The sequence below is a fragment of the Heptranchias perlo genome, chromosome 12, assembly GCF_035084215.1.
Source record: "Heptranchias perlo isolate sHepPer1 chromosome 12, sHepPer1.hap1, whole genome shotgun sequence".
NCBI lineage: Eukaryota > Metazoa > Chordata > Chondrichthyes > Hexanchiformes > Hexanchidae > Heptranchias > Heptranchias perlo.
Window position 1 is genome coordinate 65770680 of NC_090336.1, and position 25152 is coordinate 65795831.

The 25152-nt window shown below is 46.9% G+C and overlaps 4 non-coding genes and 1 pseudogene across 4 annotated transcripts; all 5 read right to left on the reverse strand.

Moving 5' to 3' along the window:
• Positions 1-753: 753 nt before the first annotated feature.
• Positions 754-944, reverse strand: LOC137328206 (U2 spliceosomal RNA). The gene has a single exon (XR_010964692.1). It is a non-coding gene; the product is annotated as a U2 spliceosomal RNA (small nuclear RNA).
• Positions 945-1756: 812 nt separating this feature from the next.
• On the reverse strand, positions 1757-1947 carry LOC137328207 (U2 spliceosomal RNA). The gene has a single exon (XR_010964693.1). It is a non-coding gene; the product is annotated as a U2 spliceosomal RNA (small nuclear RNA).
• An 812-nt stretch (positions 1948-2759) lies between these two features.
• Positions 2760-2950, reverse strand: LOC137328208 (U2 spliceosomal RNA). Its single transcript, XR_010964694.1, has one exon. It is a non-coding gene; the product is annotated as a U2 spliceosomal RNA (small nuclear RNA).
• Positions 2951-3762: 812 nt separating this feature from the next.
• LOC137328209 (U2 spliceosomal RNA) lies at positions 3763-3953 on the reverse strand. Its single transcript, XR_010964695.1, has one exon. It is a non-coding gene; the product is annotated as a U2 spliceosomal RNA (small nuclear RNA).
• Positions 3954-4765: 812 nt separating this feature from the next.
• LOC137328540 (U2 spliceosomal RNA) lies at positions 4766-4940 on the reverse strand (annotated as a pseudogene).
• Positions 4941-25152: the final 20212 nt, after the last annotated feature.

Below are 25152 nucleotides of genomic sequence, written 5' to 3' on the forward strand. Positions count from 1 at the left end.
TGGTGTTGGGTGACTGAGCTTCGGTGTGAAGAGTGGCCGGCAAACTTTTAGCAACACAATATTTTTTACCAGAACATCTAACCAAGATGAAAAGCCATCTCCGTAACACCCCCCTTCCCTTTGGCTGAGGTAACACAATCACAGCTTTTGCATTTTCGGGTGCTTAATCAACGGGCGCGCAGGATCTCAATGGAGCGCAGAATCGGTCCTGCAGCTGCCAAGTAAAGTCTGGGGTTTGCTAAGGCTGGTTCCCGGCAATAAGTCGTAGGAGACAGGCAGGGTGGCATGGGAATAGACTGCAGCAGGCGTGGCGGGCAGGGCGGGGTGCATGTGCCCAACACCACCAACCCCCATCCACCCACCCATCCTTTTCCAATGGAGGCGCCCGTGCCTGCAGTCGCACGGAAATCCAACAGGGGGCAACCTCCAGCTTAGCTGTCGAGCGGGAAACGTGGTGAGGCCTCACCCTGAAATATAGGCCAAGTCCCCATGGACAGATACGGGAAGAAAAACACAATGGTGGCTGCTTACCTTGCTGAGCAGGAGTGAAAGTGGCGTCAGCGGCGTTGGCAACATGGCGCAACGGCCGGGCGAGGAACAACGCGGAGCGAGCATCAACCTACGAAGGAAAGGAGAGCATGGTCAAGCAGCTGCAAAAAGTTTTCCTTCTTTTATAACAATATTGACTACAGTAATAACATATGGCCCAAAAAAGAAACAAAATCTGTTTTTTGTTTTTCGAATCTCCCCGAGGGGAGCTGCACCGATCCTGCAAGCACTGCGATACCAGGTCGATGCGCGGAGTGGACGGAGCAAGCTCTCGTTCCATCTCCCTGTTCCAAAAATCAATTTAATATTTGGTCCCCAGATAGGGGACGTATCAGATATTAAACTGATAAGAACAGAAACTACACTGGATCTTAGCCAAAAGGCCGAGAAGCGATAACCGGTAAACTCCCGCTCCTGCTCCATTCTTCCTCGGACTCTCTCTTCTTCTTCAAAATGGTGTTGGGTGACTGAGCTTCGGTGTGAAGAGTGGCCGGCAAACTTTTAGCAACACAATATTTTTTACCAGAACATCTAACCAAGATGAAAAGCCATCTCCGTAACACCCCCCTTCCCTTTGGCTGAGGTAACACGATCACAGCTTTTGCATTTTCGGGTGCTTAATCAACGGGCGCGCAGGATCTCAATGGAGCGCAGAATCGGTCCTGCAGCTGCCAAGTAAAGTCTGGGGTTTGCTAAGGCTGGTTCCCGGCAATAAGTCGTAGGAGACAGGCAGGGTGGCATGGGAATAGACTGCAGCAGGCGTGGCGGGCAGGGCGGGGTGCATGTGCCCAACACCACCAACCCCCATCCACCCACCCATCCTTTTCCAATGGAGGCGCCCGTGCCTGCAGTCGCACGGAAATCCAACAGGGGGCAACCTCCAGCTTAGCTGTCGAGCGGGAAACGTGGTGAGGCCTCACCCTGAAATATAGGCCAAGTCCCCATGGACAGATACGGGAAGAAAAACACAATGGTGGCTGCTTACCTTGCTGAGCAGGAGTGAAAGTGGCGTCAGCGGCGTTGGCAACATGGCGCAACGGCCGGGCGAGGAACAACGCGGAGCGAGCATCAACCTACGAAGGAAAGGAGAGCATGGTCAAGCAGCTGCAAAAAGTTTTCCTTCTTTTATAACAATATTGACTACAGTAATAACATATGGCCCAAAAAAGAAACAAAATCTGTTTTTTGTTTTTCGAATCTCCCCGAGGGGAGCTGCACCGATCCTGCAAGCACTGCGATACCAGGTCGATGCGCGGAGTGGACGGAGCAAGCTCTCGTTCCATCTCCCTGTTCCAAAAATCAATTTAATATTTGGTCCCCAGATAGGGGACGTATCAGATATTAAACTGATAAGAACAGAAACTACACTGGATCTTAGCCAAAAGGCCGAGAAGCGATAACCGGTAAACTCCCGCTCCTGCTCCATTCTTCCTCGGACTCTCTCTTCTTCTTCAAAATGGTGTTGGGTGACTGAGCTTCGGTGTGAAGAGTGGCCGGCAAACTTTTAGCAACACAATATTTTTTACCAGAACATCTAACCAAGATGAAAAGCCATCTCCGTAACACCCCCCTTCCCTTTGGCTGAGGTAACACGATCACAGCTTTTGCATTTTCGGGTGCTTAATCAACGGGCGCGCAGGATCTCAATGGAGCGCAGAATCGGTCCTGCAGCTGCCAAGTAAAGTCTGGGGTTTGCTAAGGCTGGTTCCCGGCAATAAGTCGTAGGAGACAGGCAGGGTGGCATGGGAATAGACTGCAGCAGGCGTGGCGGGCAGGGCGGGGTGCATGTGCCCAACACCACCAACCCCCATCCACCCACCCATCCTTTTCCAATGGAGGCGCCCGTGCCTGCAGTCGCACGGAAATCCAACAGGGGGCAACCTCCAGCTTAGCTGTCGAGCGGGAAACGTGGTGAGGCCTCACCCTGAAATATAGGCCAAGTCCCCATGGACAGATACGGGAAGAAAAACACAATGGTGGCTGCTTACCTTGCTGAGCAGGAGTGAAAGTGGCGTCAGCGGCGTTGGCAACATGGCGCAACGGCCGGGCGAGGAACAACGCGGAGCGAGCATCAACCTACGAAGGAAAGGAGAGCATGGTCAAGCAGCTGCAAAAAGTTTTCCTTCTTTTATAACAATATTGACTACAGTAATAACATATGGCCCAAAAAAGAAACAAAATCTGTTTTTTGTTTTTCGAATCTCCCCGAGGGGAGCTGCACCGATCCTGCAAGCACTGCGATACCAGGTCGATGCGCGGAGTGGACGGAGCAAGCTCTCGTTCCATCTCCCTGTTCCAAAAATCAATTTAATATTTGGTCCCCAGATAGGGGACGTATCAGATATTAAACTGATAAGAACAGAAACTACACTGGATCTTAGCCAAAAGGCCGAGAAGCGATAACCGGTAAACTCCCGCTCCTGCTCCATTCTTCCTCGGACTCTCTCTTCTTCTTCAAAATGGTGTTGGGTGACTGAGCTTCGGTGTGAAGAGTGGCCGGCAAACTTTTAGCAACACAATATTTTTTACCAGAACATCTAACCAAGATGAAAAGCCATCTCCGTAACACCCCCCTTCCCTTTGGCTGAGGTAACACGATCACAGCTTTTGCATTTTCGGGTGCTTAATCAACGGGCGCGCAGGATCTCAATGGAGCGCAGAATCGGTCCTGCAGCTGCCAAGTAAAGTCTGGGGTTTGCTAAGGCTGGTTCCCGGCAATAAGTCGTAGGAGACAGGCAGGGTGGCATGGGAATAGACTGCAGCAGGCGTGGCGGGCAGGGCGGGGTGCATGTGCCCAACACCACCAACCCCCATCCACCCACCCATCCTTTTCCAATGGAGGCGCCCGTGCCTGCAGTCGCACGGAAATCCAACAGGGGGCAACCTCCAGCTTAGCTGTCGAGCGGGAAACGTGGTGAGGCCTCACCCTGAAATATAGGCCAAGTCCCCATGGACAGATACGGGAAGAAAAACACAATGGTGGCTGCTTACCTTGCTGAGCAGGAGTGAAAGTGGCGTCAGCGGCGTTGGCAACATGGCGCAACGGCCGGGCGAGGAACAACGCGGAGCGAGCATCAACCTACGAAGGAAAGGAGAGCATGGTCAAGCAGCTGCAAAAAGTTTTCCTTCTTTTATAACAATATTGACTACAGTAATAACATATGGCCCAAAAAAGAAACAAAATCTGTTTTTTGTTTTTCGAATCTCCCCGAGGGGAGCTGCACCGATCCTGCAAGCACTGCGATACCAGGTCGATGCGCGGAGTGGACGGAGCAAGCTCTCGTTCCATCTCCCTGTTCCAAAAATCAATTTAATATTTGGTCCCCAGATAGGGGACGTATCAGATATTAAACTGATAAGAACAGAAACTACACTGGATCTTAGCCAAAAGGCCGAGAAGCGATAACCGGTAAACTCCCGCTCCTGCTCCATTCTTCCTCGGACTCTCTCTTCTTCTTCAAAATGGTGTTGGGTGACTGAGCTTCGGTGTGAAGAGTGGCCGGCAAACTTTTAGCAACACAATATTTTTTACCAGAACATCTAACCAAGATGAAAAGCCATCTCCGTAACACCCCCCTTCCCTTTGGCTGAGGTAACACGATCACAGCTTTTGCATTTTCGGGTGCTTAATCAACGGGCGCGCAGGATCTCAATGGAGCGCAGAATCGGTCCTGCAGCTGCCAAGTAAAGTCTGGGGTTTGCTAAGGCTGGTTCCCGGCAATAAGTCGTAGGAGACAGGCAGGGTGGCATGGGAATAGACTGCAGCAGGCGTGGCGGGCAGGGCGGGGTGCATGTGCCCAACACCACCAACCCCCATCCACCCACCCATCCTTTTCCAATGGAGGCGCCCGTGCCTGCAGTCGCACGGAAATCCAACAGGGGGCAACCTCCAGCTTAGCTGTCGAGCGGGAAACGTGGTGAGGCCTCACCCTGAAATATAGGCCAAGTCCCCATGGACAGATACGGGAAGAAAAACACAATGGTGGCTGCTTACCTTGCTGAGCAGGAGTGAAAGTGGCGTCAGCGGCGTTGGCAACATGGCGCAACGGCCGGGCGAGGAACAACGCGGAGCGAGCATCAACCTACGAAGGAAAGGAGAGCATGGTCAAGCAGCTGCAAAAAGTTTTCCTTCTTTTATAACAATATTGACTACAGTAATAACATATGGCCCAAAAAAGAAACAAAATCTGTTTTTTGTTTTTCGAATCTCCCCGAGGGGAGCTGCACCGATCCTGCAAGCACTGCGATACCAGGTCGATGCGCGGAGTGGACGGAGCAAGCTCTCGTTCCATCTCCCTGTTCCAAAAATCAATTTAATATTTGGTCCCCAGATAGGGGACGTATCAGATATTAAACTGATAAGAACAGAAACTTTTTTTTTCAAAAAATATACTTTATTCATTAAATTTGCAGCAGTACATACAATACAGTTGTGATATCACATTCCAAACGTACACAATACAGATTATACAATTTGCAGGTTACGTGAAGTACAGCTCAATGAACATATTGGACATAATTACAGTTCATGACACTCCAGGGTGTCTCATTGCATCATACTCAACACGGATTATTGCTTACAGATTCATTTCTGGTCCATTTCAGATTCATTACAGGTGCATTACAGCAATTTGAATTTTACATTCTGCCGAGGGGGTTTTTCCCTGATTGCAGCCCCTCGGTTTACAATGTCGGGAAGGCTCTAAACGGTTGCCTTTCCCCACAGGGCCTTTGCGGCGGCCGCACCCATCCTCAGTGCGTCCCTCAGCACGTAGTCCTGGACCTTGGATGTGCCAGTCTGCAACACTCGGTCGAGGACAGCTCCTTGTGCTGAAAGACCAGCAAGTTTCGGGCAGACCAAAGGGCGTCTTTCACCGAGTTGATGGTCTTCCAGCAGCAGCCGATGTCCGTCTCAGTGTGCGTCCCCGGGAACAGCCCGTAGAGCACAGAAACCTGTGTTACGGAACTGCTCGGGACGAACCTGGACAGATACCACTGCATCTCTCTCCAGACCTTCTTTGCAAAGGCACATTCCATAAGGAGATGGGTGACGGTCTCGTCTCCACCGCAGCCTCCTCTGGGACAGCACGCGGTGGCGCTGAGAGTCCGGGAGTGCATGAAGGATCTGACGGGAAGGGCCCTTCTCACCACCAGCCAAGCTCGGTCTTGGTGCTTGTTTGAAAGCTCTGGCGATGAGGCGTTCTGCCAAATGACATTGACAGTCTGCTCGGGGAACCAACCGACAGGATCCACCATCTCCTTTTCCCGCAGGGTCTCGAGGACGTTACGTGCGGACCACTTGCTGATCGCCTTGTGGTCAAAGGTGTTTTCCTGCACATACCTTTCCACGCAGGACAGGTGGGGCGGAACGGTCCAACTGGACGGAGCGTTCCGTGGCAGCGTGGCCAGGCCCATCCTTCTCAACACCGGGGACAGGTAGAACCTCAGCACGTAGTGACACTTTGTGTTTGCGTACTGAGGGTCTATGCACAGCTTGATGCAGCCGCACACAAAGGTGGCCATCAGGATGAGGGCCACGTTGGGCACGCCTTTCCCCCCTTTCTCTGGAGATTTGTACATCGTGACCCTGCGGACATGGTCCATTTTTGATCTCCAGACAAAGTGGAAGATGGCTCGGGTGACTGTCGCGGCGCAGGAGCGAGGTATGGGCCAGACATGCGCCACGTACAGCAACACCGAGAGCACCTCGCACCTGATGACCAGGTTCTTGCCCACGATCGAGAGGGATCGTTGATCCCACAGTCCCAGTTTCTGCTTAACCTTGGAGATACGCTCCTCCCAGTTTTTGGTGCACACCCCGGCCCCCACCGAACCAGACCCCCAGCACCTTCAGGTAATCCGACCTGACGGTGAAGGGGACAAAGGATCGGTCGGTCCAGTTCCCAAAGAACATGGCCTCGCTCTTGCTACGATTTACCCTGGCCCCCGAGGCCAGTTCGAAACGGTCGCAGATGCTCATCAATCTGCGGACCGACAGCTGATCCGAGCAAAAGACGGCGACGTCATCCATGTACAGGGAGGCCTTGACCTGAGTGCCTCCGCTGCCTGGGATCGTCACCCCTCTTATGCCCGCATCCCTCCTGATGGACTCGGCAAAGGGTTCGATGCAACACACGAACAAGACGGAGGAGAGAGGACAGCCCTGCCTGACTCCAGATTTGATCGGAAAGCTTTCTGATTCCCACCCGTTGATTGAAACTGCGCTACTGATGTTTGTGTAGAGCAGTTGGATCCAATTGCGGATTCCCTCCCCAAACCCCATTTTGGAGAGCACGTCCATCATGTACGTGTGGGATATTCTGTCAAAGGCCTTCTCCTGGTCCAGGCTGATCAGGCAGGTGTTCACCCCCCTGTCCTGTACGTAGGCAATCGTATCCCTGAGTAGCGCCAGGCTATCAGAGATCTTCCTGCCGGGTACGGTGCAGGTCTGATCGGGGTGGATCACCACCTCCAGGGCTGACTTGACCAGATTGGCGATGACCTTGGACAGAATTTTGTAGTCCACGTTAAGTAGTGAGATGGGTCGCCAATTTTTGATTTCGGGTGCTTAACCAACGGGCGCGCAGGATCTCAATGGAGCGCAGAATCAGTCCTGCAGCTGCCAAGTAAAGTCTGCGGTTTGCTAAGGCTAGTTCCCGGCAATAAGTCGTCGGAGACAGGCAGGGTGGCATGGGCAATAGACTACAGCAGGCGTGGTGGGCAGGGCGGGGTGCATGTGCCCAACATGTTTAAAACTCGTTGAGACCCGGGTTCGAATCCCGGTCAGGGGATGATTTTCTGGTGCAGATTAATTGGCACCGTTCAAGAAAATCTCCCATCCTGAGTACAATGCTCCACCCAAACTAGTGCCTTTTACTCACCTTAACACTCAGTTCGGAGCACAGTTTAATATCACAGCTTCCAATGTGGCCATTCACAGTGCACTCTCTCCAAACACATACACACTGTCTGCTTGTTTTTTAAAGTCAGCAACGTGAAGTTATTTCGCCTCTCACTTGTGGCAGTTTAAACGTTGCCAACCGTTAACATTGTGTCTCTCGCGCTCTCTGTTTCGGGAAATGTCTGACTTGGAAACAATTAATTCTGGAACTGCCAGTTTAAAACTGCAGTAATTTTTCCCACAACTACTGGAGTTAAATGTTTCAAGTCAGGAGACCAAGTCTGTGGAAGGTGGCACGTCCCAATACACAGGCTTGCAGCTTCCTGAAAAGTGACCTGAGACTGACGTCTTTCCCTCCAAGGTAGAACTGCAAGAGGGAAAAGGAAGAAAGGGAGTGGCACTCATCCATCCCAGGAGAAAACAAAAAAACCACAGTTGCAATATCTCAGCATTCTGAGTAATAATCCAGGCTTCAAAAATCTGTTCAGCATTTATAATATCTCCCCACAGGGAGGCGCACTGTTCCCAGAGACAGTGCAAGAGCAACACAGGAGGCACGTTCAAATGCACCAGAAGCCCAAACAAATAATCCAGCAACTAATCTGTAACTCCTGCATGATCCCTTTAAATACCGCTGGTGGCAGGGGAGGGGAGGGGGTCTTTCATGCCATTTAAGTTATGTTCAGCTGTGCGAGTGTGGAAAACCATAAAGAGATGCCTCACCATATTAACTTTCCAATACACCTAAACCATAAATGTGGACTTGACCATATTAATTTTCTAATAACCTTAAACCATAAAAAGAAGAAATGCATGATGGATAAGTTGACCATGTTAACTGACCAGCTGAATATAATAGAAAGCTCATGTTTTAGTTTCTCACCAAAGACACACAGAAGCACAATTGTCGAATTACTTCAAGTTCTCTCATGCTGATAACTGTCTGACTAAAAGAAATGAATGACCATATAGCCTTGAGACTGAGTACAGAACTGACAATAAAGACAGTTTCTTAGGGGAAAGGCACTTTCCCAGGCCTGTGTTCAAAAATCATGAGGCAGTCATGAGGAACCAGAGGGTGGGTTCCCTATTTTGATTGACTAACCACTTGAACCAATAAAGAATGTACATGTACGCCCACATTCTACACAGGTAGGCGTTAGTGATTAAACTGTATAAATGTGAACTGTTTCCTTTGTTCAGTGAAGAGGTTGTTCTGACCATTGTTCAGAACACAGCTTCCCTTGTATACAAGTTTCTTTTAATAAACTCTTCCTTGTCTGAAAATAAGTGTTTGGAGTTAATGCATTGTATAGAATAGGTAATTAAGTTTTCGACAATTCTTGGAGGTCCCACCGAGATCGCTTGTGATCCCCGGTAAGTACGGACACAAGTTGTCTGTCCGAACCCAGACATGCAGCGATTGATAAGTGTATGCATTAAGTGACGTGACAAATTCTTCTGCTTGCCTTTAGGAATTGGAAGGCGATCATAGGAAATGTGTTTTGTATAGACAAGGAGAAAAAAAAGGGGAAAAAAAAGTGAGAGACGCGCGACAGATTACTCGATATTGTCAGCTACGGTTTTGTCGTAACGGGCTGAGAGAGCAATAACGGAGTAGATCTGTGATACCAGTGATTACTAGAGTGACGTTGAGGTTGCTGTAAGGACCGACAGACGGTCAGCTGCTAGTAAAAAAAAGAGGCGCCAGGAAAAGAGAAAAGGTAACCAGGTTACAGACTTGTTTCAAAATTTTTTAAGTGTGAAGTTGTAATTTGGACAAGCGCAGACTAGATGTTGCGTAATTCGGAAAAGTGTGAAATTACAAGTCTGTAGTGGCGACAAACGCAGACTGGTGTGGATGTCGCTGATTCGGAAAAGTGTGAAATTCTGGTTTACCTAAATTAAGTGTTTAGATAGAAACACTAATAGTGTTCCCCCTTCTCAAAAGGAGAAGCACTTTTCAGAAGCAGTGTTCCCCCTTCTCAAAAGGACAAGCACTTATAGGAAACAGTGTTCCCCCTGCTCAAGGGGAGAAGCACTTTTGGAAAAAATCATTGTGTAAGTCAGCTGATTCAACTGAGTGCAGACGTTTCTCTCACGCACCTGGCCTGAGCTGGTTATTAAGGCCAGGGCTCTAAAGTAGGTGCAGAGAACACATGACGTCTTGTCCGATCAGCTGAATTATCAAGTGCGGATAGGAGACCGTTATATCGTTGTGTAGTATATTGTAGCGATTGTAAATCGAATCCCTCCGAAGGGAACACCTGCTGCTCATATGTACAGAAACTTTGGGAAAGAAACAACTGACGAGTTGATAGTTTGGTCCAAATGGACCAGGACTAAAAATGTCCTTTTCCCGAAGACGGCACATTTAATATGGATAGAATTAAGTGATTAGAAAAATGTTTAAAAGACAGAGACCCGAAAAAGAAAGGTTCTTTTGTTTTCAGTGTACTGTCTCTTTAAAAAGCCTGTCCTTATTGTGAGTGTTTTCTGTCGGTGTTGTGGGCCAAGCCCCCTTCTGACTGCGTCTTACGTGTTTTCTTCTTTTGTGTGATGTATCTGTTTTGTCTTGTGTTTAATTCTGATATTGCTGAATTAAAATTGGAGTTATTGAGGTTAAGTGACCTATTAAATTCTGGTTCTTATAAAATGTGAGCATGTTAAATTCCAGACATGGGATCTTCAAAAAAAAAAATTGGCACTTTGAATTTTTATCTTGTGATTGGCTGTGATTAGAAAAAAGGTTCAAAAAAAATAATGGGACAGATATAAAACAAAAGCGATCTGGTATCACCGTGATAGGAAAAGTCGGAAAGCTGGAACAGCTCGGAGAGTTGGTTATAATCATACCCACTAAAAGTATGTGAAAAAAAAATGAATTGGAAAGCTATAGTTGTGTATGATGAGCAAATTATAAAACTTACGAAGACTAACTATAAACTAAAATGGACGATGGGAGATGTTATTTCCTGGTATGAGTTTTTTTTAAAAAAAGAATTTATGTGAAAATTACGTTGACGTATGCTGAGAACTCTGCGTGAATCTGATATCTGGCTCCGTCGTTTTGTTTCTGAAAAAAAAGTTAACCCCTTCCAAGGACACTGATATCTGTTTTCAATTCACCAAGCAACAACCTTTGCATTGATGTAAAATAATTGACAAAATGAGGTTTAATTGTAAAAGAAAAGATAAAGTGCAGCTTTAAGGAATTACAAGTTACAGTTGTAGGATGATCTCTGGTTATAAATTAATTTGATCTTTGAAGCATTTTGTGCTATTGTGATTGATTCTTTCCTCTACCCCTTAAGGTTTTTACAAGCAAGAAATAACTAATCCTTATTTCCGTATTGCTGAAGTTAAGAGTTTGGACTGCACTCGTTTTTTTTTAAGATGTTGGTCTGATACCTTTGGAGTCACAGCATTCTGAAAGTGGAAAGAGCAGGTACTGTTTAAACAGTTTTAAACAGTTTTATTGTCTCTTGATAAAAACAATGATTTTTGTGAATTTTGAAGGGAGACACCCTCTTTCTTCAGGGTGCATGGTGAGGATCCTTGAATCCTCCTCCCCTGAGGGAATAAAAAAAACAAAATAAAAGAGACGGCGATAATGATCATATTGGATTTTAATTGGCGTCTGAAGGATAAGATTAGGGAAAAAGGCTGTTTGCAAAGTTAAAGCAGAGTCTGAAAAGAAAGTAAAGAAGCTGTAAGCAAACAAGTTGGTAATAAGAAACATTGGAGAAAACACGATGATTAAAATAAATCTCAAAAATAGTGTGCAAAATATATAGTGTAAAGCAATCCACAAATGTGAGAAGTGAAAAAAATCAGTCAAACCTGTGTGAGGAGAAAATTTGAAGCCAAAATCAATTTGCTGAATTTCTGGCGGGGTGGGGTGGAATGTGGAAACTTAATCTCAGAGGGAGAAGTATCACATTACTGCTACCACGAGAGCCAGTTAATGTTAACCCCTTCCATCCCAAGAAGCCAGACTGTCATGCCAAGAGCAGTTCAAACAGATAGAAATGACCCAGTCGGTTGAGAACTGTCTGAGGCTTGGCCAGAACACAGGTGAACATGAGGTGACAATTGGTATAGGTTATGCTATTAAAATTGACCCAATTACTCGGAAATGCCAAAGGCTACAATTGACTGAGATATAAGTTTCCACACAGACAATGCTGCAGTGAAAAAAAAAATTGATAAGAAAGGAATGTAAAACAAATCGTATGAAGAGAAAGCATAGGTTAGACAATTGGAAGTCCATTACTTGAGCTATGTACTGACACAGGGTACTAAACGCCTCTCAGTTTTACCCCGCCACAGTATGATAAGGAAGTGCGACAAGTTCTGGGGCTATTCAATTTTATTTGAAACTATTCACGAATAGTAGCTCCAATACAAGATCTGACCAAAGAGGGGGAGACCTTCCCTGACAAATTATATAACTTGCATTGAGACTGCTAAGAAAACTCAACAATTACATCAATACCTCCTGACTCAAGTGTTAAAACAAAGCACGACATGGAATGGAGGTGGACATCGTAAAAGAGATAGACAAATGTGGAGACACAAAAGATCTGTGATAAGTGATATAGCAACTGCCTTTAATACGGGTGCCTCAGTTTGTTAACACCATTGATTTGGCAACATTAGATCAAAAGGTCAGAGATTTAGGGTCTCGCATTAAAGATATATTTTTCAAAAATGAATGAAAATACAGATAAGGAATTGTCTGAGGATCAAATGCTGACCATACATTTGAAAGGATAGCTACAGTGCTAGAAACACATGCCCAAACCATTAATAAATTAGTAAAAGAGGAATATAACGTATCTTAGCAGGCGGCTGCTAATGACATCTGCAGTACATATGGTAACTGGATTGTGGAACAGACACGAGAGAACCTAGCCCAGATACAGGCAGGGGAAGTACCCTTATGAATAACGAATCAACAAACTGAGGGTGAACCTGACCTGTGGGCATGATGGAGGTGGTACCTCCAAGCGGCTGTTACCAAACAAGAACATCACCCCTTGCCAATTCAGGGCAATGGTGCGGGTGTACCCCACTCAAGTGGAGTGTAAACCTGACGGAGGAGGGCTCCTAGGGTTGGTACTAGTAATACTGGTGATAGCACCCGAAACCCAGGGACGAGAGGTGTAACAAGTACAGAATATTGGGGTAGTGAAGGATGGAATGCACATTTCCCATTACAATATGTTACCATATGCTGAAAAAAAAAATTAAAGGGAATTTGGCTGGAACAAAATTAAAGGGATGTGTTACTAGACATGCTGTCACTGTATGTCCACATAGTGTTGGACACAGCCCAGAAGCACAGTGTGGGTTTAACAATACCGGTACCAATCAGGATATTAACTGTACCATGGAGGCCCTAGAGGCGGATCTAAAACCCACTCAAGTGGCATATGCCGGAGAGGGCGAATACTGTGTTGCAACTAATTTGAAAACATTTAAATATGCCAATCTAACCCCTTGTGATATTTAAAGTCCAGAATTCTACTCCATTCCTGAAGTCCTGGTTCGGATTGGACCCGAGAAACTGGTAGAGATACATCGGCATAACCTCACCACCTTACAAGTTTCTGAGGATGTCAAAAAGGACTTAAAAGAATATCAGGACACATTTGGGTATCTGACACCCCTGTTGCCTAAATACTTGAAAGCATTGCGAATGGAGATACACCTCTCCCAGAAGGTTTATTATAACCTACAACAGGACAATAAAAATATTAAGCATGACATTGACCAAATTAAAGTCACCACTTGGTGAGATGACCTCTGGAATTGGGGACTGAATATACAGATCCATCCTCAGATTAGATTAATTTCACATGTATTAGTCGTCGTGCAGTTTGTTGCAATATGATTCTTGGTTTTCATGGCATGTAATAAATGTAAGCAGAGGATGAAGGGTTTGGCAAAGATAGTAAAACAGAGCCTGGGTGAGAATGTCCCCATTTTCTCTGTGGTTTCAATTGAGAACACATCTTAATGGTACCGGGAGTAGCACCCGCTGGGGTAAGGTGCATGTAAAAGGGGAGACAATCATAGTTTGATAGGATTATCAGATGCTCTGCCTCTCTTCCACCCGGACTGGTGGCCAACACGAAGGGAACCTGGTTAAGATGAGGTACAGCATCTAAGAGGATATTGTAGGGATAAAAATTTGGATTAAGGGATATAAAGGGGTGGGTCCCAATCTCGAGTTCAAAGGTCAGGCGTAGTGGTTGATTAATGAACCCATAAATCCCCATACAAGGACCCCGGCTGTGGCGTACCAGAGAAAAAAAAACTGACTGATTAATTAAACTGTTATAAGAGACTGTTGCAGCATGGCATGTCCTAAACTTTTAAATCATATGAGAATAATTGGCTCGGCATGCCTGATCGTGTGGGTGGGAACTGGCATAAAACCTGCTACAACCCCTGCTGCAAGCAAACTCAATCGTGTTTCAAGGGAACTGCATGTCAATACTTTTTTATACATGTCATATATGTATGCAAAGCGTCAAGGTATCTCTAGTTGCTGGGTGTGCTCACATATCCCAATTCAATCCAAGGGAGGCATTCCACTCAGACCAGTCCCCCGAACTTCCCAAGAAATAGCGGAGTGGGTAATAAATCAAATTGAAATTAATGGGAACAGAATGCGAGATAGTGGCTGGATGAGTGCGAGAACCAGTAAGACAATGTTTGTGAGAAAGCAATGGAAGGAGTACACAATCACAACAAAATGTGAAACCAGATTCGGGGGTGGTACCAACCTAATTACGATCAGACCCATAAACCTCCTTTTCTAATCCTTACAAATACACCAAGAACTAATGGAGCAATATGTTTGAGTAAGAATTCAGTAGGGGGTGATGTAATGGGATGGAGTAATTGCACTCAGTATATAAATATGACAGAAACCAGCATCAGTAGTACCATCAGATGGAAGCCTTGCACAGGTGGCCAAATTTACATAGATGGAATAAACATAAAGAATTCCCCTGCAGTTACTGCGTATAATCATAGAATCATAGAATCATAGAAGTTACAACATGGAAACAGGCCCTTCGGCCCAACATGTCCATGTCGCCCAGTTTATACCACTAAGCTAGTCCCAATTGCCTGCACTTGGCCCATATCCCTCGATACCCATCTTCCCCATGTAACTGTCCAAATGCTTTTTAAAAGACAAAATTGTACCCGCCTCTACTACTGCCTCTGGCAGCTCGTTCCAGACACTCACCACCCTTTGAGTGAAAAAATTGCCCCTCTGGATCCTTTTGTATCTCTCCCCTCTCACCTTAAATCTGTGCCCCCTCGTTATAGACTCCCCTACCTTTGGGAAAAGATTTTGACTATCGACCTTATCTATGCCCCTCATTATTTTATAGACTTCTATAAGATCACCCCTTAACCTCCTACTCTCCAGGGAAAAAAGTCCCAGTCTGTCTAACCTCTCCCTGTAAGTCAAACCATCAAGTCCCGGTAGCATCCTAGTAAATCTTTTCTGCACTCTTTCTAGTTTAATAATATCCTTTCTATAATAGGGTGACCAGAACTGTACACAGTATTCCAAGTGTGGCCTCACCAATGCCCTGTACAACTTCAACAAGACATCCCAACTCCTGCATTCAATGTTCTGACCAATGAAACCAAGCATGCTGAATGCCTTCTTCACCACCCTATCCACCTGTGACTCCACTTTCAAGGAGCTATGAATCTGTACTCCTAGATCTCTTTGTTCTATAACTCTCCCCAACGCCCTACCATTAACGGAGTAGGTCCTGGCCCGATTCGATCTACCAAAATGCATCACCTCACATTTATCTAAATTAAACTCCATCTGCCATTCATCGGCCCACTGGCCCAATTTATCAAGATCCCGTTGCAATCCTCGATAACCTTCTTCACTGTCCACAATGCCACCAATCTTGGTGTCATCTGCAAACTTACTAACCATGCCTCCTAAATTCTCATCCAAATCATTAATATAAATAACAAATAACAGCGGACCCAGCACCGATCCCTGAGGCACACCGCTGGACACAGGCATCCAGTTTGAAAAACAACCCTCGACAACCACCCTCTGTCTTCTGTCGTCAAGCCAATTTTGTATCCAATTGGCTACCTCACCTTGGATCCCATGAGATTTAACCTTATGTAACAACCTACCATGCGGTACCTTGTCAAATGCTTTGCTGAAGTCCATGTAGACCACGTCTACTGCACAGCCCTCATCTATCTTCTTGGTTACCCCTTCAAAAAACTCAATCAAATTCGTGAGACATGATTTTCCTCTCACAAAACCATGCTGACTGTTCCTAATTAGTCCCTGCCTCTCCAAATGCCTGTAGATCCTGTCCCTCAGAATACCCTCTAACAACTTACCCACTACAGATGTCAGGCTCACTGGTCTGTAGTTCCCAGGCTTTTCCCTGCCGCCCTTCTTAAACAAAGGCACAACATTTGCTACCCTCCAATCTTCAGGCACCTCACCTGTAGCGGTGGATGATTCAAATATCTCTGCTAGGGGACCCGCAATTTCCTCCCGAACCTCCCATAACGTCCTGGGATACATTTCATCAGGTCCCGGAGATTTATCTACCTTGATGCGCGTTAAGACTTCCAGCACCTCCCTCTCTGTAATATGTACACTCCTCAAGACATCACTATTTATTTCCCCAAGTTCCCTAACATCCATGCCTTTCTCAACCGTAAATACCGATGTGAAATATTCATTCAGGATCTCACCCATCTCTTGTGGTTCCGCACATAGATGACCTTGTTGATCCTTAAGAGGCCCTACTCTCTCCCTAGTCACCCTTTTGCCCTTTATGTATTTGTAGAAGCTCTTTGGATTCACCTTTGCCTGATCTGCCAAAGCAATCTCATATCCCCTTTTTGCCCTCCTGATTTCTCTCTTAACTCTACTCCGGCAATCTCTATACTCTTCAAGGGATCCACTTGATCCCAGCTGCCTATGCATGTCATATGCCTCCTTCTTCTTTTTGACTAGTGCCTCAATCTCCCGAGTCATCCAAGGTTCCCTACTTCTACCAGCCTTGCCCTTCACTTTATAAGGAATGTGCTTACCCTGAACCCTGGTTAACACACTTTTGAAAGCCTCCCACTTACCAGACGTCCCTTTGCCTGCCAACAGACTCTCCCAATCAACTTCTGAAAGTTCCTGTCGAATACCATCAAAATTGGCCTTTCCCCAATTTAGAATTTTAACTTTTGGGCCAGACCTATCCTTCTCCATAGCTATCTTAAAACTAATGGAATTATGATCACTGGTCCCAAAGTGATCCCTCACTAACACTTCTGTCACCTGCCCTTCCTTATTTCCCAAGAGGAGGTCAAGTTTTGCCCCCTCTCTAGTCGGGCCATCCACATACTGAATGAGAAATTCCTCCTGAATACACTCAACAAATTTCTCTCCATCCAAGCCCCTAATGCTATGGCTGTCCCAGTCAATGTTGGGAAAGTTAAAGTCCCCTACTATTACCACCCTATTTTTCTTGCAGCTGTCTGTAATCTCCTTACATATTTGCTCCTCAATTTCCCGTTGACTATTTGGGGGTCTGTAGTACAATCCTATCAAAGTGATCTCTCCCTTCTTATTTTTCAGTTCTACCCATATGGACTCAGTGGGCGAACCCTCGGATATATCCCCTCTCACTACTGCCGTGATGTTCTCCCTAATCAAGAACGCAACTCCCCCTCCTCTCTTACCTCCTGCTCTATCTTTCCTATAGCGTCTGTACCCTGGAACATTGAGCTGCCAGTCCTGCCCCTCCCTTAGCCATGTTTCAGTAATAGCTATAACATCCCAGTCCCATGTACCCATCCATGCCCTGAGTTCATCTGCCTTGCCCATCAGACTTCTTGCATTGAAATAAATGCAGTTTAATCTAGACTTCCCTTGGTCTTTGCCCTGCTTTCTCAGACCATCTGTCCGGTCATGTTCTGTACACTCTCCCTTACTGCCTTTTGTTTCTGTCACCACTTTATTTCCCACTGACTTCCTGCATCGGTTCCCATCCCCCTGCCACATTAGTTTAAACCCTCCCCACAAGGCATACCCATGGTTGCCTCAAAGATGGACCGGATCATGTTACTTGGGATATGTGATCCCATATATCCGACACTCATCATCCCTGCCTCAATATCCTGCTGGGCAACGAGTAAAGAGGGTAATTACTGAGGCTGACCGATTCTGGGCCATTGCTTTCCCGAGGTGGGGAGTGAGCATGGACACCAGAGAAATTATTAAATTAGCCAAAATCTGGGAAATAGTTGCTAATGATACGGCAGAAGCCTTAAAGGAAATAAGTGCAGAAATGATAGCCATTCGTACGGTCACCTTACAAAACCGTATGGCCCTTGATTACCTATTGGCAGAGAAAGGAGGAACATGCGCACTAATTGGATCTGAATGTTGTACCTACATGCCTGATAGTTCAGAGAATATTACTGATTTGACCGATCACATTCAAAGGGAAGTTGAGAAATTCAAGCAGCCCCCTTCATTTACTATTTGGGGCTGGGCAACAGGATGGCTGGGTTCTATTGGGACTTCTCTAGTTCAGGGACTAGTCATATTTGTTGTTATAATTCTTATAGCCTATTGCTTTGTCAAATGCTGCTGTGTTATGATGTCCAATCTGGGTACACATAAAGCGCCCACAAATTTGATGGTGCAAGTAGGGGTGACACAGGATGAGGTGCAAGAGGAGTTTGAACGTCTGGGTGGAATAATGCTCCATTAGAGTATTGTCCTTTTGTATATATATATATATATATGTAGGACAAAAGGGGGGAATGTGGAAAACCATAAAGAAATGCCTGACCAAATTAACTTTCTAATACTCCTAAACCATAAAGCTGACCATATTAATTGCCTAATACCCTTAAAACCAAAAAAAAGAAGAAAAGCATGATGGATAAGTTGACCATGTCAGCTGACCAGCTGAATATAATAGAAAGCTTACGTTTTAGTTCTCACCAAAGACACACAGAAGAGCTATTGTCTGCTTATGAGATAACTGTCTGACTAACAGAAATGAATGACCATATAGCCTTGAGACTAGGTACAGACCCACTGATAAGAAAAACTGTTACTAAGGAAACATGCTTTCCCAGACAATGTTAAAAGAATCACGAGGCAGTCATGAGGAACCAGAGGGTGGGTTCCCTATTTTGATTGACTAACCACTTGAACTAATAAAGAATGTACATGTATGCCCAAATTCTATGATAGACAGACATTACTAATTAAACTGTATAAATGTGAACTGTTTTCCTATGTACAGTGAAGAGGTTGTTCTAACCATTGTTTTGGAGCACTCTTCCCTTGAGTTCAAGTTTCTTTTAATTAAAATTCTTACTTGTCTGAAAATAAGTGTTTGGAGTTAATGCATTGTATATAATAGGTAATTAAGTCTTCGACAGAGGTAAACCAAGGAATTATAGACCAGTTAGCCTAACACCTGTTGTGGGGAAAATGCTGGAGTCTATAATTGAGGATAGGGTGACTGAACACCTCAAGAATTTTCAGTTAATCAGAGAGAGCCAGCATGGATTTGTGAAAGGTAGGTCGTGCCTGACAAACCTGATTGAGTTTTTTGAAGAGTTGACTAAAGTAGTGGACAGGGGAATGTCAATGGATGTTATTTATATGGACTTCCAGAAGGCATTTATAAGGTCCCACATAAGAGACTGTTAGCTAAGATGGAAGCCCATGGAATGGAGGGAAAAGTACGGACTTGGTTAGGAAGTTGGCTGAGCGAAAGGTGACAGAGAGTGGGGATAACGGGTAGGTACTCACATTGGCAGGATGTGACTAGTGGAGTCCCGCAGGGATCTGTGTTGGGGCCTCAATTATTCACAATATTTATTAACGACTTAGATGAAAGCATAGAAAGTCTCAGATCTAAGTTTGCCGATGACACAAAGATTGGTGGCATTGTAAGCAGTGCATATGAAAACATAAAATTACAAAGGGATATTGATAGATTAGGTGAATGGGCAAAACTGTGGCAAATGGAATTCAATGTAGACAAATGTGAGGTCATCCACTTTGGATCAAAAAAGGATAGAACAGGGTACTATCTAAATGGTAAAAAGTTAAAAACAGTGGATGTCCAAAGGGACTTAGGGGTTCAGGTACATCGATCATTGAAGTGTCATGAACAGGTGCAGAAAATAATCAAGAAGGCGAATGGAATTCTGGCCTAAAAATAGAGGACTGGAGTACAAGGGGGCAGAAGTAATGCTGCAGCTATACAAAACCCTGGTTAGACCGCACCTGGAGTACTGTGAGCAGTTCTGGGCACCGCACCTTCGGAAGGACATATTGGCCTTGGAGGGAGTGCAGCGTAGGTTTACTAGAATGATACCCGGACTTCAAGCGTTAAGTTATGAGGAGAGATTACACAAATTGGGGTTGTATTCTCTGGAGTTTCGAAGGTTAAGGGGTGATCTGATGGAAGTTTATAAGATATTAAGCGGAACGGATAGGGTGGATAGAGAGAAACTATTTCCGCTGGTTGGGGATTCTAGGAGTAGGGGGCACAGTCTAAAAATTAGAGCCAGACCTTTCAGGAGCGAGATTAGAAACCATTTCTCCACACAAAGGGTGGTAGAAGTTTGGAACTCTCTTCCGCAAACAGCAATTGATACTGGCTCAATTGCTAAATTTAAATCTGAGATAGTTACTGGAACTGTGGGGATCACATGGCAGAATTCCATCCACTTATAATTCCATCCACTCGAACTTTCAAAAGGGAATTGGATTTAGACTTGAAAAGGAAAAATTTGCAGGACGATGGGGAAAGAGCAGGGGGAGTGGGACTAATTGGAAAGCTCTTTCAAAAGGCCGGCACAGGCACAATGGGCCGAATGGCGGCCTCCTGTGCTGTATGATTCAATGACTTGTCAGAGTCATCACCCTCTGGAGCAAACATACACAACATGTGGGGAGTGTGGGGGCACTACAGTCCTTTGAAAGGGGAACTTGACAAGTTCCTGAGAGGACATTGCCAGTTACAGGGAGTTAGTGGTTAGTTCAGATTGTGATGTGTCAGGAGCAACATTGCTCTCCTGGAGCCTCAGGGAGTGGGAGAGCAATTGGCCAGAGGCTTTTTCCTGGATTGTCCACATTTCTTTGTCTGTTCCAGGAGACAGCGTTACTAAGAGGTGGGACGACAGCGTGTGAAGTTATACTGTCAACTGGATGGGGCGAGCTTGATGGGCCTGATAACTATCAGTAGATAAAGACTTTTTGTATGTTTGTTTGTGCAAATTGAGGATTGTCTCTGGGCCCTACCTGGTGTGTGGCTCAGAGAGTTCACCCAGTCAGTAACTGAGCCCAGGGACAATCCCCAGTCTGCAATCCCCCATTGGAGAACTCATCTCTTCCCCTTTCTGTTCCTTGCCATGACCCGACCACAAATCACAAAACACAGTAAGTTGGTTAATTTTCCTTCCATGTTTATTTCCAGATGTTAAACTTCTCAGATTTAATTTGTGGAAATAACATGGGTCTTAAAACATACAAGAAATGACAGACAGGTCCAAGACGATTGCTTTTCCACTTCTACTCTGGGGACACCATCTGAAGACAGTTGCCTCCGAGCCTGGTCTCCAACGACCTCCAGTCCAGCTCTGAACCAGCAGCCACTCCCCGAACATTCCACGATGATTTAAATCCGGTCGGTGCCTTGTCCAGAGTTCCCACTTCTGTCTCGTTACAGCTCGATTGAAAACTGTCCCAATCTATTCTTTAAATGCTAACTGTGAACGGGTCGAATGGGGGGAATGTGGACCTAATTCTCGGGAAGCACCGGCACAATTTCCTGGGGAAAATCTCTTAAGGCATGACCTCCGTTTGAAGACATTTTTCAGATGTCCTAACTTTGGAGAACGTGCCCACATGTTTCCCCTCCCTCCCCGGCTCCCGTGCAGTGTTCACTTTTAGCACACTCCAGAACTCAGTTTGTTGACACCCAAAGGCAACCCAGAACGAGGAAAAGACACAAACCAAACACTCCCCACAAGACCCAAGAGACAACCAGGTGGGTGGAAAATGCCCTGTGACTTGGAGAATGAAGAGGACCTGACAAGGGAGCAGCTTACAAAGGGTCAGCTTACAAGGGAGCTGATGGTCATTCAGGCATTCTTCACACACTGCTGGGGACTAACCAAGTAGCACTGAGGACAAGGAGGATGGAGGTACTTGTAGGGGAACGGAGACTTAAGTGACCAGGACAGACCTGATAAAGTGAGTATTACCCATGAGTGCCACGCTGCTGGTGTACCCTAATCTGATAGGCATTCCATCTCAACAGCCAGGCCATCAATCAGCAGCTGGCCGGATCCAGATCCAGATCCTGACACTTCAGCTCACTGTTTGGATCGAGCACCCATGAATCACACTCACTTTGACCTATTTGTCCTGGGAGCCGGATTCTGTTCCCTTGCAGGGTCCATCCTTCTCACCCTGAGTCCCAGTTGGACAGTGTCCAGCAGTGTGTGGAGGATGTCGGAATGAAGCATAAAGATTCCCCCAAAAAGTAGGGACGTCTTTAATCTTCAAATGACGTGGCGTTCTCCGGTGGGCTCCTGAAGTCAGATTGGCAGCATTCAACACCAGGGTTCAGAGAAGCACGGTTTGTGAGGTCAGTAAAGGGTTAACCAGAACCACCATCTGCTGCAATTTTCTGTAGCATCCTGGAGATCAGGCAACCCTGAGCAACAGAATCTAGAAACAAAAGAACGAAAGACTGTCCCAGCCTCCACCTTGACTGTCTGAGGACCTCGAGCAGATTGGTGATTGTCTGGTGATCCGAGCAAGTCGATCGATCTGGTCCCCCCCCAAGTCCTGAAGATATTCTGGACTACCTCAGTGTGGATCATCCACTCGTCAGGGTGGACTACAGAGCAGCTGAGTGTGCCGACTGTAGTGTTGTCCACGCCGGCCAAATGTGGCACCAAGAGTGTCACCCCGTCGTTCAAGCACCAATGGGAAGCAACGTGTCATCTTGACAGAAGGACCCAGGAGGGAGTCCCACCCTGTTTGTAGACAAACCGGACGACTGTCATATTGTCTGTCTGGAGACACACTGACTTACCCCGCACCGAGTCTGAAAGTGGATAATGTCCTATTGCACCGTTCACACCTCGAGCCTGTTGAAATGCCAAGTGAACCCATCCATGTCCACTGGCCTAGAAGCCCATTGACCCTGAATGTGACCTCCACCCATATGTCAGAGCATTAGCTGAAGAGCCTGATGGCTGTAGCACCAACCCCTGGAGAACACTGTGCTCCCAGGACCACCAGCTCTAGTTCAGATGCTGTGACAAAGGAGATCTGTGGAAACATTACTGGCAGAGCAAGGCTCAACTGGAGAAATATCCCCAACAGTTGAGCCTTCTGGATGACTATCACTCCCTCACTCTCAGTGTGGATGGTAGAAGACCATGATGTCACCTGCTAGTATGCCCACTAGTAGATGGTCCCTCTGATGGTCAAACCAAACCACGTTGTGAAAAACATGGAGGCTCAAGCTGCTAACGCCGAGGACACTCACTACTCCTGGTCTCATGGAGCTGGACAGGGTCTCGAAGGTTACTTGTTGCAAGCTCCCTCAATTCCAGGTCCTAATCTGGAATGACGGGCTTGCCTGATACAAAGGACATTGCAGTCCGGCTAAAGCCTTGAAAAGGCTGCTGTCCCTGAAGGGGCCTGGAGATGGGGTGTGGGCTAAACTACAAAATAAAACAATGATCCCCCCACCCCCCCACCCCCGGCCCTTGGGTGGCAATCTGGGAATGCCTGAAGGTTCTGCTGGAGATGCTTGTAGCCCTGCAGCAGCTCCTCCACTTGCTCGCCAAAGAAGCCCTCAGCATCAAACGGCAGCTGCAGTAGTTGCTGCTGCAGTTCCTGAAGGAACCCCAAGGTGCGCAGACAAGCTAATTGGAGATACAAGATCCACTGGGCGATGGACGCTGCTCCTACATTGAGGGCACCCACACAGCCTGCTGCTGCAGTGGATGCTCTCTGAAGGTGGTCCTCACTCTGCGGCAGGAACTGCTCCCTCAACTCACCTGCGAAACATTTGCCTGCCGATAAGTAAAGCCGGCCCCAGTGGATTTGGTGGGTGGGAACACGGGATATGCGCCAAACCCTGCAGGAAGGTCCACCAGACCCACACGTCCCACCATTTGGATTGTGGTGGGTGAAACAGGACCAGTTTCCAGGGCAGTGACCTTCCTTCTGAAACGTTCACAACTAAAGTTCACCAGCTGGATCAGTGAACTTCAAGGTGTGAAGCAGGGTGGTGGAGGCACTATGGACACTGTCTACCTTGGCCATAACCAACTGAAGGACAGGGACTTCCGGAACCGACACTTTCAGACTCTGGGTCACCCTTGTGTTGAATACATGAAAAAGCCTCAGCGACTGGAGGTCGTGACCTGACTCAGGCTCCCAACTGGGCTTCCGAAGGTGGGAAGCCTCCGGGCAGCTTCCTCGGGCTAAACCGACAGGGAAGGTTGATAGTTAGCCCCTGGAAACAGGGATGAGGGCGGCTGTACCAGCAACGGGCTCATGAATACAAGCGCCGATCGAGATAAACACTCGAGACATGAGCCCCTGCCACTCAGGGGAGGTGCCACTGAGGCACACGTAACCTCCCTGGGAGTGAGAGCCCTTGGAACCTGGATGCCCCTCAAGAATTGGAGGGAGCGGCTGAAGGTGGCTCCACAGTGATGGGGGAAAACACAGATCTATAAAAAGTGAACGGAGACCTGTGATTGCCCTCGCCAAAGTAGAACTCACCCGCAGCATCGGTGACCCCGAGCGGGGTCGAGTCCTCCGAGGGTGGTGCCCCCAAATGAGCTGGCGCCAACTGGAGACCAATGTCCCGGGGCTGGGTTGGTTTCACCAGAGGGCACGACGGATGCCTCTGGTGAAGGACTCACCAACAGTAGCTGGCGGCGCTTGGGGGAACCAGCCTGATTCGGGCACCAGTAGGCACGGACACCTCAGAGTCAGCTGGTGCCAGAGGAGGACTCTTCCTCTTTATCCCGGGAGGCCTCGGTACAAGTTGGTACCGGGGCTTCACCCGATGGTGTGGACTGAGATGGCAGGGACTGGTTGGCGAGTGGCCTTAACCAGCCCGTCCCACTCTACACCATCGAGACAACAACCGGAGTGTCCCCCCCTCGAGACTTTCCTGTTCAGTCCCAAGGTGGAGCTCCAGCCGACACCGGTCGGAGATGACTGTATGGACTGGGCCCTCTCCAGTGCCAGTACAGTTAACCCCGAGCAGTGCCGAACTGAGCCTGGAGTTGGAGCAGGGTTGGTGCTTGATGCCGATGCAGGGACAAGATGGCTGAACGTGGAGGTCCAGCCCAGGGGAATGGGGAGGAGGGGAGCAAATTAACAATACAAATAGATGTCAGAATAAGTCAAGGCAGAGATGGTCAGGATAACAGACCCAGTGATCTTAGTATCCAAACTACAGACCCACAGACTTCACACTCTTAGTGATCAGTGTAAATTGTACTCTTGACATCTATTTGTCTTGTTAATCCGGGGAGGTGAACAAAATGAATCTGGTGGGTCGACACTTAAATTTTGCTCAAACTGTGAGTCTGGGATGGGAAAGAAA